At 44.5% G+C, this 16,508-nt stretch overlaps 1 protein-coding gene across 15 annotated transcripts in view; it reads right to left on the bottom strand.

Annotated features, from left to right (window-relative positions):
* Window positions 1-15,640, bottom strand: part of NRCAM (neuronal cell adhesion molecule) — a 289,209-nt gene extending 273,569 nt beyond the window's left edge. For 10 of the 15 annotated variants that reach the window (XM_089673969.1, XM_089673968.1, XM_089673975.1 and 7 more), the window contains exon 1: window positions 15,481-15,640. The gene's annotated coding sequence lies outside the window, so the exon portion shown is untranslated. The remainder of the gene's footprint in view (window positions 1-15,480) is intronic. The other 5 variants (XM_089673970.1, XM_089673976.1, XM_089673974.1 and 2 more) reach the window with 1 other exon arrangement.
* Between the last annotated feature and the right edge of the window lie 868 nt (window positions 15,641-16,508).

Below are 16,508 nucleotides of genomic sequence, written 5' to 3'. Positions count from 1 at the left end.
CCCCCTTCCCTGTAGTCTTTTGGGACACGTGACAAGTCCCAGAAGACTACAGGACCATTCACGAAGTGCAGCGTTACTCGCGCATGCGCAGTGGGTACCCGGCTGTGAAGACGCAAGCTATAACAGCCGGGTGCCCACACTGAAGATGCCGGCCTCCTGGGATACAGGATGGCCGGAGAAACGAGCTGCGATGGACACACCACAGGACCAAGGGACAGGTAAGTGGCTGTTTTTTAAAAGTCAGCAGCTACAGTTTTTGTAGCTGTTGACTTTTATTTTTTGATAGTTCGAGTGAAACTCCGCTTTAATTGAACAGGCTTCCATGCACAGCTGCACCAGATTTTGCACTTTCCAGTTTTAGTAAATCAGCTCCTAAGGCTATGTTCACACTAGCTTTGTCAGCAGGCATCAGACAGGCACTTGGGAAGCATTTTTAACACTTCTCAAACACCTATGAAAATTCTGCACATGGCACATGGTGTTGAGTGAGGAGGAGTTGAAGCCTCCCATTCAAGTCTATGGTGCCCCTCCTCAAACACCTGGCAGGCGTTTGAAGAGCGTTAATACCATTTAACTTCATTATAGGAGTTTGTGGTGCGGTTTTAATGCTTGGCAAACGCCTATCAAACACCTCAAAACCACTCATAGGGCATTTGGGGAGCATTTGAGGAGCATTAAAAATGCTTCCCAAACGCCTGTATGCTGCCTGTCAAATGCTATAGGGGAGTTTGGCAAAAGTTAGAATACGTCAAGTGTGAACGAGCCCTAAGGGTCATTTCTGTCTTCTGTTTTGTTCCTCTGCTATCTGCATGAGTCACTTCAGACAAGTTTCCTGACATCAAGAGCAAAATGGTGACAGGGGAGGGACCTCCAGCAGATCTACAGCCTCAGATCTGTTCCTGTGAGCTGTGTGGAGAGGGGTGTGTCCCTTCCCTCCAATCATCTCTCAGAGCTCTCCTTACTGTGCTCTGCAGTGTGTAACTTCAGCTCTCCGCCCCCTCTTTTCTGAACTTTCAGATAAGATTTGTAAACTCTGCACTTTGAACGGATGTAGAGAAGAGATAAGTGCAGACAGACAGGTACAGCTTATGTAGAAGGATTTGTTTCATATCTATGTATCATCTGAGGCCAGTCGCTTCACTGGGTATATGTAAGGGTTTACAACCACTTTAAAGATAAACCTATAATACTGGTTATGATTAGCTATCCATGCTAATAAAGTCTTCCTTGTGGAAATAATGTTTGAATTCAGCATACTAGCTACCTTCAGGTAATGTGCTGCTCATAAATCCTGTTATAAGAGCCAATCAATATGTCACTATGCCTGGCAATCTTCACTGAGCCTGTCGCCTTGGCAACATAACAACAATGAGATAGGTGCCCCAAGAGAGGCTTTATACTTTATTTGCCATTTACAGTATACTTGTCAGATATTCAGAGCAAGCTCTGTGGATTTTCCCTTTAAGAATGTAAGCTTTTAGGACCATGCAGGGCCGGTGCTAGACTATTCTGCACCCTAGGCAAGACCAGCCACTTGCACCCCCCCCATCCAAAAAAAATGTAACAGTAGAAAATATTAAATTAACAAAACTTGAAACTGCTAAATTTCTTTTAATTTGCAAAAATAAATGCCATAAGATGCCAAAAGAACCAATATTAAAGACAAAATTAGTGTCATGAATGGACTGTATCTGTGGCTGGCAGTGGCAGGGTGACAGTTGCAGCGGGTGGAGGATGACGGATCCACACTCTGACAGATCCCAAGCTGGACTTCCCCAGGCAATGGGGGGAGATAAAATGCTGTATCAGCAGGCAGCCCAGCCCACACACACACAGAGAACACTAGAACTGAGCGATCCCACACAGTGACAGATCAGACACAACACACCAACACTGACACAGATCAGCAGGCTCAGCAGACACTAGAAGAGCAAGTGGTGAGATCGCGATGATGTCACCACTCATTGACACAGTGCACATGTGATGGATGACCGGCTGGCTGAGTCACACTCACACAGACACAAGACATCAGAGTCAGACATTACCTTCCTGCACAGGCGCAGCTCCACCTCTGCTGATAAATGGGAAGAGAAGGGCTGGAACCCCACGCTGATCAGCAGCTGCTAACTGGCTTGCAGTAAGAGACTGCGTCTGAGAGGAACACTGGAAGAAACGGCAGCTCAGCTGTTACATTAGCCCCAGACAGCTGGCATCTTCCTCTGTCCTTTCTTCCTCCCCTCTGCCACCCCTCCTCTCAGCTGAAGCATCATTCATGACGTGGCAGTGTCCTACACAGAGAGAGTGCCGGCCTGTGCTGCGCTCAGGCACCCCTAGGTGGCAGTGCACCCTAGGCGGCCACCTAGTTTGCCTAGTGGAAGCCCTGTGACCATGGCCCTCCTATTCCTCTTGTATTGAAGTGTATTGTAACTGTACTATCTGTTGCTATTTTTTAAAGCACTGTGCAAGCTGTTGGTACTATTATAAATCTTGCATAATAATAACAATTCACTGACTAGGTATCTTGGTGTTGTAAACTAATAGGGAGGAATTCTATTTGTGGTAAAGCAGTATTGGCTCAGTTCGGGGCAGTTCTAAGACATCAGATCCACTTGTGATGAGCTGGATAAGACAAGACTTTTCTCATGAGTCAGCTCTTCCAAGTTGTGGTCTCCATTAAGCAAAGACACAAAAAGGGTTCACTCTGCTATAGACTGCAGGCCATTGTGCTGTCAGTCTTATCATGGCTAACAGAGAACCGTCTGACAAGAGGATCTTCCATTATGCTGATGATGTGTGTCTGACACAAGAGCATCTCTACTGATCAGCATCAAAGATGACTTCCATCACACTGCACTTAGAGCCACATTCAAGCAGATTTTACCTTTTTTGTATCCCAATCAGGTCTACAAAAATGCAATTATAAACAGGCCATCATATGGGTATCACAGGGATCACATGGTACAATTCACAAAGTGTTGTCAGGATATTTAAACACATTGTAACATTCTTTAGACACAACAATAAAAATGTAACAATATACTGCACAATATTTTGTTACATCTAAAAATAACACATTTTATATATACAGTGTATGGGATCTTTCAGACAGGAGACTGAGCCCATGTAATGTATATTCCAGTGTATTCCCCAGGTGTTGCGTCCAGCCATCCATAGACATGAGTGTGGCTGTACTCAGGTGTACACTGGTGCTCTTGTAAACACTTGGACAGTGTACAGAAATAGTACCAGAAGAGAATATTTTCTGTTCCTGGAATACCCCTGTGCATTATACAAGTGTTTATGTATGTACTTCTGTAAGCACAGCTGCACAGTGCCTGGCTCTGACTCCCTCCTCCTACCAGTTTGACTGACAGCAGAAGGAGCCTATCCCTCCACAACTCTCAGTATCAGGGGCAGACTGACCATTTGGAAACTCGGGCACTGCCCGAGGGCCCTGGGTCAGTAGGGGGCCCCATGAGATGCCCCTGGTACCTTTTTCATAGGCTTTTTTGAGTTTGGGCAAGGACACAGGGGCCCCATGATCCCCTATTGCCCGGGGGCCCCATGAGTTGTCAGTCCGCTCCTGCTCAGTACCCTCCTCTACAATCTGGAAGATCAGGGAAGCGATACAAATTCAGGAGACCTGGTGGCAGTGACCATGGACTGCAGGTAAGTGTTTGGGGGCAGGGGCATAGATAGGTTTCAAGCATGCATTAAAGCAGAGTTCCAGTCCCCAGAAGTTTTTTTTTTTAAAAGTTGACCCAGGATTGCCTTTTCGAGAACATTAACAATTGTATAAAGTTATAAGTTATAGCCTTCTAATTTGTTTTAAATATGTAAATCTTTACCTTGATCTCGAAAGCAGGCCAGTGCCATGATGGCTGTGGGCATCTGAAGCCCGCAAGGCTTTTTTTTCCTGGAGTCGGTGTTGCTGGTTATCCCAGCATGCACCACTCGATCTCCTGCCTCCACAGTACTGACACTGCTCGGCGCTACTTGTATAGAACAGGTTGCCATAAAAATGGCGGGGACAGCGGAAGTTCCTGCCTCCTTATGGCAACTTGTCCATCAAATCACACCAGAGGGAAGGCAAGTGAGGTCCGGAAACGGAGCAAGCCCCGCAACAATAATTAGAACAGCACAGATCTTACATTTCCTTCCCACACTGGACTCTGGTAAAATTGTGCCAAACTTCACCCACTCATATCACTTCCAGTTTCAAAGTAATGCGATATTCAGTCACTAGGAACCCAAAGGACTCCTGGGATGAAGGAAAAGACATACCAGGAGACATTGCAAATCGCCTTAACAAGTCATCGCCTAGGTAGCCAGCACCGGAAGTGCAGTCCTGAAATACGTTTTTAAGGTATTTACATTAAGAAAAAGAAAAAAAATAATCCAAATTGTGCTGGACAACACAAGAACTTTAAAAAATGGGTGGAACTCCGCTTTAAAGAGTAAGTACAGGCAGAGTGTTCCTTTTCAGTTATGTATAGAGTTGGAAAGGGTTAAACCCTCTGTCAAGCTTGTTATGGCTGTCTGCGTCTGCATTAGGAGGATGTACCCCTCTATTTGTCCTGCTGACCATTCCCAAAGTATGGGAATATCCAAAATTTTAGAGTTGACCAAAGCAGGAGGGAAGGAGAAATCATCCAACAGTGATAATTGTTGCAGTGACAACTAAGATGTGAACACACCTCACTTTGTGGAGATTTCCTCTAACTTCCTCTTCCATCTCCAGGACAGGAAGTGAAGGGAGATGTCCCCAGCAAAACACAGGTAAAAATTAATTAGATGTTTTTTAATCATTTCCTACCCCATCCAAATTGTAACCTCATATTTTATAGTCATGCACTTCAAGGTAAAAAAAATGCCTAGCATTAATTACCTGATCTCCAATTGTTAGCTATGGGTTAGTATGCAATACTGGTTTTGTACTGTTAGTGAATACATCCATGTACTGTTTATAGCTGCTCTTTGTTATCTATGATTCAAAATAATGAAAGGTTGTCTAAACCCCAAAATGTGACATACTGTAGTTTTTCAATTCTTAGAGGTTGAAGTTCAGTTTTTCTTTTTTTTAGGCCATTATTCCTTTATGTTCACCTGGTGATCCAGCCAGTAACACATTTTCTTAGGCCCCTTTCACACAGGCGGACAATCAGGTGCACCTCTGTTTGTTAGGCAGACCCAATCAGACCCTCCATTATTCTCTATGGAGTGGCGAATGCAAACAAACATGTCCTTTTACACCCTTCTATATCCTATCCACTAAAAACAGATGGCTGGGGGTCTAATGGATCGGATTGCAGTCAGGTGTAAAGGGACAGGCTGTCCCATAGAGGACAGTGGGCTGTGTCTGTTCTGCATAGGCAGAGCGGACACGGACCAGCCATCCCCTTGCTCAGTGAGGATCAGCAGATTCCCCTATGAGCAAGCGGACTGGTAGTGAAGTCCACCCTGTGTGAAAGGGGTCTAACAAAAAACAAAGGAAAAGAGAAAATAGGCTGCACACCTAATAGGCTAACCTCAAATGAAGTTTATTGTACATCAATTGTATTGTTAGTTGGCTAGGTGGCACCCTTCCAGATACTCTGGTGGCACCTCATATACTGTATATATTTTTAGTAATTGTATGTGGACTCCCCAGCTTTCTGGCTTGCCCTCCTCCCCCTCATTTTTGAAAGTGATCTAACCCAAGCATTTTCTGCAGCGTTTTGCAGAAACGCAGTACAGTCCATTTAAAATTATCTCCTATGGGACAGGTTCACACCTTCGCATTTTAACCCGGTGCGTTTTCTGGAAAGGGTCAGGGATTTTTTTTTTAACACAAAACGTTGCATTTTTGGTTCTATAGACTTCAATGGGAAAGCTGCAGAAAAGCATGTATTGCATTTTTGCTGCATTTTTGCCGCACTTTGCTGTGTTTTGCATTTAAAGTCTGCCTTGCAACAAGAAACATTTTAAAAATTAAAAAAAAACGCAAAACACAAAACGCATCAAAAACACAGCAAAAAAGCAAGTGCAAAAATGCAAAACGTAATGCAGAAATGCCTCAAACACAACCTGCATAGGTGTGAACCTAGACTTAGGGTTGCTACCTTCACTTCTCCACTTTATCTATGTAAACACTCTTGTCAATCTGTGGAAAGGGTAGTGTTAGATGGACTAGTATAATTAGAAGGAGGTTACCTAAGTGACTAACACATTAAAGCAGCCTTTCTCAAGGAGGGTGCCCAGGCACCCTGGGGTGCCTTGAGGTTTCTTCAGAGGTGCCTTGGAAAAATGTCTACAAATTACCCAAAACTTGTTTACAAGCCAGCAGGTGGAACAAGTTACACAAAGTCACAGGATTTCATTGTACACCATTACGACCTTATAGCTGCCGGCGTCCTGACAACCAATGACATCATCAGCTGGTAAGGAGGATGTCAGCTGCCTGCACAAAATCCTTGTTTGACCCTTTCCTGCACCTCTCCATCAGTGCTGGGGTCACATTAGCTCAGTAATGGATAAAAATTGAGGGAGAAGACTAGACTACTACTCAGTATCAGCGTGCAAAAGTGTACTTGTTTGGAAGAATAAATCACCTGTAATGTTGGGTATCCTACATGTGTGGATGTTGCTGCATTATTTAAAACTATTGGAATAATTTTTCACATTTTAGAATGAGGCACCCTTTAAGAATTAAAGAATTTTATAATGGGGTGCTTCAAGGCTGTCCATAATTATAAAGGGTGCATCGGGACTGTCCATAATTCTAAAGGGTGCCTTGACTGAAAAAAGGTTGAGAAACACTGCATTAAAGTACAAGCTCAGGCAATTCCTACTTTACTAAAACCTACTCTCACCCTCATACTAACTCCTATTCTCTTTACCCTGAGAAAGGAAGATGTGTATACAGTAATACCTTTAAGTTTACAAATGAAAATCCATTGAAAATAATGCCTCGGTTTACAAATTAAAAAAAAAAAAATTTCACAATACGAAGTGTATGTCGGTGCTGATTTTTAAATGCAATTGCCAGCGTTTTTTTTTTCTTCACTATAGCTCACAGAATTAGCTGTCACTTTCCCCGAGTTAACAGAAACTTTGTTTCTTTTAAGAAACTAAAAGGAAACATTGTTTCTCTTAACTCAGGAAATAAACTAAAAGAAAACTTTCTTTTAGCTGGGGGGAAAGTGACAGCTGAATTTTTGAGCTATAGTGAAGAAAAAAAAAAGCGGTGATTACATTTAAAAACCGGCACCATACTAAATAAAAAAACAGTGTGGAGTTCCCCCTCCCATCCATGCCAAGCCCTTCTGATCTGGTATGGATTTTGAGGGGAACCCCCCCCTTTCCTGACCTGCAGCCCAGCAGGTCAGGAAAAGGGGGGCAAGCGAGCACCCCCCAACCCCTCCTGAACCATGCCAGGCCACATGCCTTTAACATGCGGGGGGAGTAATTTGGGGCTGGGTCGTCTTCCCCACAACCCTGGCCAGTGGTTGTGGGGGTCTGCGGGCAGGGAGCTTATCGAAATCTGGAAGTCCCCTTCAACAAAGGGGCCCCCAGATTCTGCCCCCCATGTGAATGAGTATGAGGTACATGGTACCCCTACTCATTCACAAAAAACAAAAAGTTTAGTGTGAAAAAAGACAGGACTCTGTCTTTGACAAGTCCTTTATTAAAATAAAAAACTAAAAGAATGTCCTCCGCAGTAGGTCCAACGTCAATCATGATGCCCGCCATCACCGCCGCTGCCGCCAACCCAAAAAAAGAATTTAAACAAAAAGGCTACGCTTCCAATGATGGCTTTCAGCCTTCTGCCTGCTCCCGAGGTTTGACAGTTCTTAAATATGTAAGTGGCCGGGCCACCTGATGACATCACCCGACTGACCCCGCCCCATGTGACATCATTGATGTCACATGGGGTGGGGTCACATGCGTCATTTTGTTTTTACTTTTGGCGTGGGAGTTGCCCTCAAAATCCATACCAGACCCGAAGGGCTTGGTATGGATGGAAGGGGGGACCACACACCGTTTTTTAAATAATTTTTTTAATTGCCAGCGATTCTTTTACATTCAGCTGTCAGTGGGGATCCCACTGACAGCTGAAACATTAACACATGGCTTCCACTACTAAAATACCACATGACTTGATAAAATAACTCCTGTGGTATTTTAGTAGCATTTACTTTTTTCTGATCTTTGGAATGGATGAATTGGTTTTCAATGCATTCCTATGGGAAACGGTGGTTTCAGTTTACAAATTTTTGCTATACAAATTAAATTCGTAAACCGAGGTATAACTGTACTTACCTATTCTGAGGGCTCTCTGGTCTGGTCATGTGATCAGCTGCCAGCGGCAACTTTAGTGTAGAAGGGACAGCAGACAACGAATGCCCCATTTCAGCTATTGCTGGTGATCTCGCCTCTCACCTGGAGCCGGCCTCTGGGAGATCATGTAACCAGACTGGAGTGCCCTTATATATAAGCATCTTCCTTTCATAGGGGAGTTAGAATGGGGGTGGAAGCAAATTTGGGAATAGTTAGGAACTGCCTGGACTTTAATGCTGAACTCAAGCTCACACTTTCAGCCTGGGTTCACACTTGTGCGGTGCGGCATATCGCATGTGATTTGCACAGGAACCGCACCACATTCCTCTGCAAATCACATGCAAATTCTTGCGGTGTCATTTGAGCCATACATTTTGTATGACTCAAATCACACCTCATCCGCACAAAAAAAGGTGCAGAAACCTTTTTTGGGTCCGCACTAGAATCGGATCATTGATATTCACACCCATGCAATCGGATTCTGCACATCGCACCGCATTTTGCGGGCTGATTTCGGGATGTTGCTACACAACCGCAGTGGTTCCCATGAACACGGTGCGATTGTGATGCGGTGCGAAATTCACTCAGAAACCGCAAATTCTGCACCAGAGTGAACCCAGGCTCAGGCTACTTTCACACTGAGAAGTTTTTGAAGCATTTTTGCATTTAAAAATAGCACCTGAAAAGCTCAAGAAAAATGCTTCCCTATGTTTTTCTATTTATGTCTATATATGTTCTCACACTGGGGCCTTGCACTTCTGTAAAAACTCCTGCTTGCAGCATCTTTGGAACATGTTTGTTCAGTTTAAAAGAAAACGCCCCAAAAATGTCTCTTCCCATTGAAATCAATGGAAAGCGCCTGAAAAGCGCCTGAAAAACGGCACTGAGAAGCATTTTTGGTGCAGTTTTTAAATAATGTTTTAAACACTCAGAAACCATGGCAAAAGCATGGCCAAAAGGGGCATAAACGCATATGCGGCGGATCAGTGCGAAAGTAGCCTGAAAGTGGAACTAAACTCTCCTATATTTTTCAGGCAAGTAAGCTGCCATCTTGGCCTCTGATTGTTCTGCAACTGCCATGATGCTGCACATGTGATCAGTTATGACATCAGCCTTTTGACGGTTTGACAGTTTGGTTGACAGCACAAGCAAATGTGACAGTTAGCTTTCCGGGAATGCCGGGAATTTAACTACTTTTTGAAGCTGTTAAATCAATGGGTTTAGTTCTGCTTTAAGCAATTACAGCAACAGTATTTGTTTTCGTTTTTACAAAAATAAATAAAAGCTGATCATTGTAAACATCCCTGTCAGTGGTAAATTTATCATCCCAACTTTCTAACTGCCACATTGTCTGGACAACTTGGTCAGTTAAAGGAAAGGAAAACTAACTGATCTACTGGATGAATCACCAGGTGATAAAACTGAGAGGATGCAGGAAAACAAAGACTGCTGTGTTGAAGCTACTGACAGACTGCATCATATATGACATTTCTGATTCTGCCTATAGTTTCAGTAGTCATGAATATGAAATCTTTGCTTCACAACACAGAGACATTTCAAAGCAGTAACACTGCCCTAAGGCCTTCCAATCATAACCTTTGGAAAGCTGTAAACTAAAGGGCAAACACAAACAAGCATTAAAATTGATATTTAATCCAGTGTTTGTTTTTGTGGATCATCAGTGTAGTACACATAAATTAGCAGAATGAGAGATACAGTTCATGCTGAGCTACTGCTCTTCCAGCCTGACACATCTTCAGTAATCTGCACCTAGCATACATAAAACACATTGCCGGCTCTGTATTGCAGCATAGCAACTTGACATGAGCCAAAGCATCTTGTCAATGCTGGGCTCTATGAAGTGACCTGACAGCCCAAGTTATTTAAAGCAGTATTAAACCTCAGCGTTTTTAGTATAAAATAAACATTCCCCAGTGAACTATTTGGTATAATTCTTATCCCAGCACTTGCAGTATACAACTTTCAATGCTGCTTGCTCCTGTACTCTAAGTGCTACTTCCCTGAACTTCTAGACTTCACAAGAAAGAGTTGAAAAGATATTAAAGTAATTTCTTTATCATAAATCAGACACGAATAACAGAATGTGCCCTTGCTTTTTTTTTTTGTTTATACATTTTCACCTGTTAGCTTCCTTTTGAAACTCTTGGCTGTGCTGACACATTCTCATTCTATTTGTGCCTCCTGTGCCACCAGGCCTTCATAGGTCCAATCGACGCAACTATAAGAGGAGTGTGGCAGTGCGGCCTAGATACAGTTTCAAAAGGAAGCTCAGGTGAGGAGATGTATAAATAAAATCAAGTTTTGTTATTAGTATCTGATTGATGAAAAAAATGAATTTAATATCACTTCCAAGCTCAGTTTTCTGTGGGGGATCGCTCATCCTAGTGCAACTGCTCTCAGGTGTTTAGGAGGAGATCCTGACACCTCCGGAATGCCTATTTTTTGCATGGCTCCATTGACTTGAATGGGTGCAACTGACAGGCAGTCCTGTCTGTCAACTTGACATGTTGCATTAAATTTGCTGCAATGCAGAGAACCACATCTGAAGCATGTGAACACCTCTCTCTGGCTGTATAGCAGGCTTGAGATGGGTGGTAAAACAACCATAATTAACCACCTGTTTGAACCTGCCTGTGTGAAACAGGCAGACAGTGTAGTCTGGTGCCAGTCTGTTAGCCTGCAAAATAAGTCAGGGGGAGAAGCAACAGGGAATGTGTTGCCATCCTTGACTATGAGGCTGTGTGTTTCTACTGATGAACACAGTGTAAGGCAGTCTTTCTCAGCCTTTTTAGCCAGAGGAACCTGTCAGAATACTATTAACTTCTGGGGAACCCCTCTGCTAACTCTGCTAAATAGCTCTGGAACCATGCAAGTGCCATCAGATGGGAAGTCATTCACACCAGCTCCAGGAACCCCTAGCAACCTCTGAAGGAACTTTGGTTGAGAATGGCTGGTGTAAGGAGACACAACTCTAGTGGCAGCATGTAAGGGTGACTCCATAGGATGCTGTAAAATATAGGAGCCATCCTGAAACAGGAAACCCAGGGCTGTAATCATGGCACCAGCTTATACTGGAACACAAACATGGATTAAAGGATAAAGAAGCTGCATACTCTGTAAGGGATGAAATCATCATCTGGAAATAGTGAGAGTTTAATATGATATTAAAGTCAATTGAAAAAAATAACAAGCATGGTATACTTACCTGCTCTGTGCAGTGGTTTTGCAAAAGCAGCTTTGATCCTCCTATTTTTGGGTTCCCTGCTGGTGCTTCTGGACCCTCCCTTCTGCCTAGAGCCCCCAGAGCAAGAAGCTTGCTATGGGGGAACCCAAGCATGATTGCTGCCAAGCAACAGCTCTGCGTGGCCATTCACACACACAGAGCCTCAGCACAGCCCCACCCCCTCTCTCTCCTCATTGGCTCACTGGCTGTGAATGACAGCAGCGGGAGCCAATGGCTGTCTCAGCCAATCAAGAGGGAGAGTCCCTGGAGAGCCAAGGCTCTCGTGCATATCACTGGATTGTGATGGGGCTCAAGTATTAGGCAGGGCTGCTGCACAAAGAAGGTTTTTTTACCTTCATGCATAGAATGAATGAAGGTAAAAAACCTTGAGCCTTGAACCACTTAATTATAAGAGAAGGGGGGCTTATTATGGCTTTAATATAAAAGAAGGGTGGTTTATTCTGACTTAAATATAGGAGGAGGGGGGCTTATTATAAATTTAATATAAGAGATGGGGGTTTAATATGACTTTAATATAAGAGAAGGGGGTTTATTCAGACTTTAATATAAAGGGGGGGCTACTATTTATATAAGATAAGGGGGAGAGGGGTGATTATGACTTTTTATATATGAGAAGGGGGTTTATTATGACTATAAGAGAAGGGGGGTTCATTATAACTTTAATGTCAGAGAAGGGGGGTTTGTTATAACTTTATTTTAAGAAATGGGTTTTTTTTATGACTTTAATATAAGAAAAGGGGCTTAATACGAGTCTAATATAGGAAGGGGGGTATTCTGACTTTAATATAAAAGAAAGGAGTTTAATATGAGTTTATTATAAGAGAAGGGGGTGTAATATGAGTTTTTTATAAGAGAAGGGGGTTTGGTATGAGATTTGTGACGGGAGTCACTTTGGGTGGGGGGACCTTGGAACACAGCTCACTTTGGAGAGGTGGAGAGACCCCTGTCTCAGCTCCCCATATCCCTCTTATGTGTAAGTCATCCTGTGCCTGTACAGAGGGATCTGTCACTCTGTGGGGTACAGTGATTTGTCCTAATATTGGGTTGGTGGGTTGTTTATTGTTTAATGCCATGTAGTTGCATCCCATTGTTCTATTGTGTGTCTTGCTTGGGAGCTAATTATTATGGGATGTATGTGTTTGTGTATTGGCTTGGTGGGTGGTGTTTCCAGCAGCCCTCCCTCCGGATGGGACTGTCTGTTGGTGTGTCTCTTGTTACTAAAGGTAGATTGCCCCGCCCTGTGTCATTATGCAGAGAGGGGGGGGGTTGTTCCCTTGAATGTATATATCTTGTATCTGTGTTAAAATAAAGTAGGCTATTTCCTGGTTTACTTCAAGACTGGTGTCGTCTAGTCTTGTATGGTCTGCTGTGGTGTCTGTGGTCGGTGTTCGGACAGGGAAGCAGTAGTCTAACGGAAGTACCCAAGCGCATTTGTTCCATTACAAGATTATTATAAAAGAAGGGAGGATTGATATGAGTTTAATATAAGGGAAGGGGGGGTATTCTGACTTTATTTGGAAGAGAAGGGGGTTTGATATGAGTTTATTCGATTAGAAGGGGGGTGATTCTGACTTTATTTGGAAGAGAAAGGGTTTTGATATGAATTTATTAGCAGAGAAGGCGGGGGGGGGGGGGGTACTCTGACTTTTATTTTGAAGCGAAGGGGGTCTGATATGCGTGTATTAGGAGAGAAGGGGGGGGTATTCTGACTTTATTTTGAAGAGAAGGGAGTTTGATATGAGTGTATTAGGAGAGAAGGGGGGGGGAATTCTGACTTTATTTTGAAGCGAAGGGGGTCTGATATGAGTGTATTAGGAGAGAAGGGGGGGGGGGTATTCTGACTTTATTTTGAAGAGAAGGGAGTTTGATATGAGCGTATTAGGAGAGAAGGGGGGGGATTCTGACTTTATTTTGAAGAGAAGGGGGTTTGATATGAGTGTATTAGGAGAGAATGGGGGAGGAAAGATTCTGGCTTTATTTGGAAGAGAAGGGGGTTTAATATTAGTTTATTAGAAGAGAAGGTGTTGGTGTGGCAGATTCTGACTTTATTTTGAAGAGAAGGGAGTTTGATATGAGTTTATTAGAAGGGGGGGGGGGTATTCTGACTTTATTTGGAAGAGAAGGAGGTTTTATGTGAGTTTATTAGAAGAGAAGGGGGTGAGGGAATTCTGACTTTATTTTGAAGAGAAGGGGGTCTGATATGAGTTTATTAGAAGAGAGGGGGGGGGTATTCTGACTGTATTGTGAAGAGAGGGGGTCTGATATGACTTTATCAGGAGGGAAGGGGGGATTCTGACCTTATTTGGAAGAGAAGGGGCTTTGATATGATTTTAATATAAGAGAAGGGGGGAGGGGGCATTCTGCTTTATTTTGAAGAGAAGGGGGTTTGATATGAGTGTATCAGGAGATAAGGGGGGAGGAAATATTATGGCTTTATCTTGAAGAGAAGGGGGTTTGATATTAGTTTATTAGATGAGAAGGTGTTGGTGGGGCAGATTCTGATTGTATTGTGAAGAGAAGGGGGTCTGATATGACTTTATTAGGAGGGAAGGGAGGGGGGGTATTCTGACTGTATTGTGAAGAGAAGGGGGTCTGATAAGACTTTATCAGGAGGGAAGGGGGGGGGGGGTATTCTGACTGTATCTTGAAGAGAAGAGGGTCTGATATGAGATTATCAGGAGGGAAGGGGGGGGGTATTCTGACTGTATCTTGAAGAGAAGGGGGTCAGATATGAGTTTATCAGGAGGGGGGGGGGGGTTTTCTATGTCTTGATGAGAAGGGGGTCTAATATGACTTTATCAGGAGGGAAGGGGGGGGGGGTATTCTGACTGTATCTTGAAGAGAAGGGGGTCTGATATGAGTTTATCAGGAGGGGGGGGGGTTATTCTGTGTCTTGATGAGAAGGGGGTCTGATATGACTTTATGACTTTATCAGGAGGGAAGGGGGGGGGGGGGGTATTCTGGCTGTATCTTGAAGAGAAGGGGGTCTGATATGAGTTTATCAGGAGGGAAGGGGGGGATTCTGACCTTATTTAGAAGAGAAGGGGGTTTGACATGATTTTAATATAAGAGAAGGGGGGAGGGGGCATTCTGACTGTATCTTGAAGAGAAGGGGATCTGATATGAGTTTATTAGAAGAGAAGGGGGGTATTCTGACTATATTGTGAAGAGAAGGGGGTCTGATATGAGTTTATCAGGAGGGAGGGGGGGGGGGTATTCTGACTGTATCTTGAAGAGAAGGGGGTCTGATATGAGTTTATCAGGAGGGGGGGGTATTCTAACTGTATCTTGAAGAGAAGGGGGTCTGATATGAGTTTATCGGGGGGGGGGGGGGTATTCTGACTGTATCTTGAAGAGAAGGGGGTCTGATATGAGTTTATCAGGGGGGGGGGTATTCTGACTGTATCTTGAAGAGAAGGGGGTCTGATATAAGTTTATGGGGGGGGGGGGTATTCTGACTGTATCTTGAAGAGAAGGGGGTCTGATATGAGTTTATCAGGAGGGAAGGGGGTGTGAAGGATGCAGTGCTGCACCTGCCCTGGGCCCTGATCTTGCAGCATCCCCATAGAGCTCAGTACTATCAGGAGATATCAGTCTCTGGATTGGAGTGCCAGTCAGTGATGAGGAGCCCTCTTATAGTGGGGGCCCCCCGATGATGTCTCACCCCTAGGATGGGGTGTCCCTGCAGTGACAGATCCATAAACTTGTGGGGCTCAGTAATCCGGCTGGGACGTGACTGCAGAACCCCCAATGCTGAGCCAGCCGAGGAATAAACCGATTACCGCAAAATGCATCTGTTGCCGAGCAGAGAGCGGAGTCCCGGGGGGGTTCTGTAGGAGCTCCTCTCCTCCTCCCCCCTCCCTCCTATAGGACAGGTGTACGATCACACTCCTTACCTCCACCAAGGGGCTCCTCTCCTCCTGCTTCCCCGGCTCTGCTGGGATGGATGGGCTGCTGATGCTGTTCTGTCCTCCGGAGCTCACAGCCGTCTCTGCAGCCTCAGCTCAGACCAGCAGCATCCTCTGCGCGCTCCCTCCACCCCGCGGGGACGAGCTCGGGATCGCCTAGGCGCGTGCACTGGACTCGCGCTCTGCCCACCTGTTCCAGAAGGAGACAGGCTCGCACCCGGGGGGCGCATGCCTGAGGGCTGTTGGGTAGATGAGTGGGTGCAGGGAGGGTCATGTACCTGTATGAGTGGGGTGACTACACTACATGGATGCAGAAGAACATTCTAGAAGATGACTGCATACAATGTATCTATGTTCCTCATCCATGTCATACAGAGAACTCCACACACCACCAAACCCCATATTAGAGCAATGTTCTTGAGATGGTATATTCCCAGTTCCTATGTTTTTTAGAGTCTTGTTTTCATGTCTTATGCATCAACACATGGGAACTGGGGTGCAGAAATATAGCAGCAGGTGCTCTGGACTGATGAGTCAAAATCTGAAATATTTGGCTGTAGCAGGAGGCAGTTTATTCATGAAGGGCTGGAGAGCGTACAATAATGTCTGCAGGCAACTGTGAAGCATGGTGGAGGTTCCTTGCAAGTTTGGGGCTGCATTTCTGGAAATGATGTTGGAGATTTGGTCAGGATCAATGGTGTCCTCAATGCTGAGAAATACAGGCAGATACTTATCCATCATGCCATATCATCAGGAAGCAGGGGCGTATTTACCACGAGGAAAACAAGGCTCTTGCCTAGGGCAGCAATTTTCAGGGGGGCAGCATCTCCCCTCAGAAGAAGGGATGAAAGAAGGGACTTGCATGCCATGAGAACCAGGTGGGATCCAAGAGAGGCTGCAGACTGCTTGATAGTGTATGTAGAGCCTGATTCTCATTCCCAGGGATGTCCGGAGCTTTGAAGATGAGTGTGGAAGACTCTCCTGAGTGGGGGGCTGGGATGCTGTTGGTCAATATC

The sequence above is a fragment of the Staurois parvus genome, unplaced genomic scaffold (genome assembly GCF_062004578.1).
Source record: "Staurois parvus isolate SC_StPar_1 unplaced genomic scaffold, SC_StPar_1.0 ptg000147l, whole genome shotgun sequence".
In the NCBI taxonomy this organism is placed as follows: domain Eukaryota; kingdom Metazoa; phylum Chordata; class Amphibia; order Anura; family Ranidae; genus Staurois; species Staurois parvus.
The sequence above is the reverse complement of the archived record's forward strand: the minus strand, read 5'-3'. Positions and strand labels throughout refer to the sequence as shown.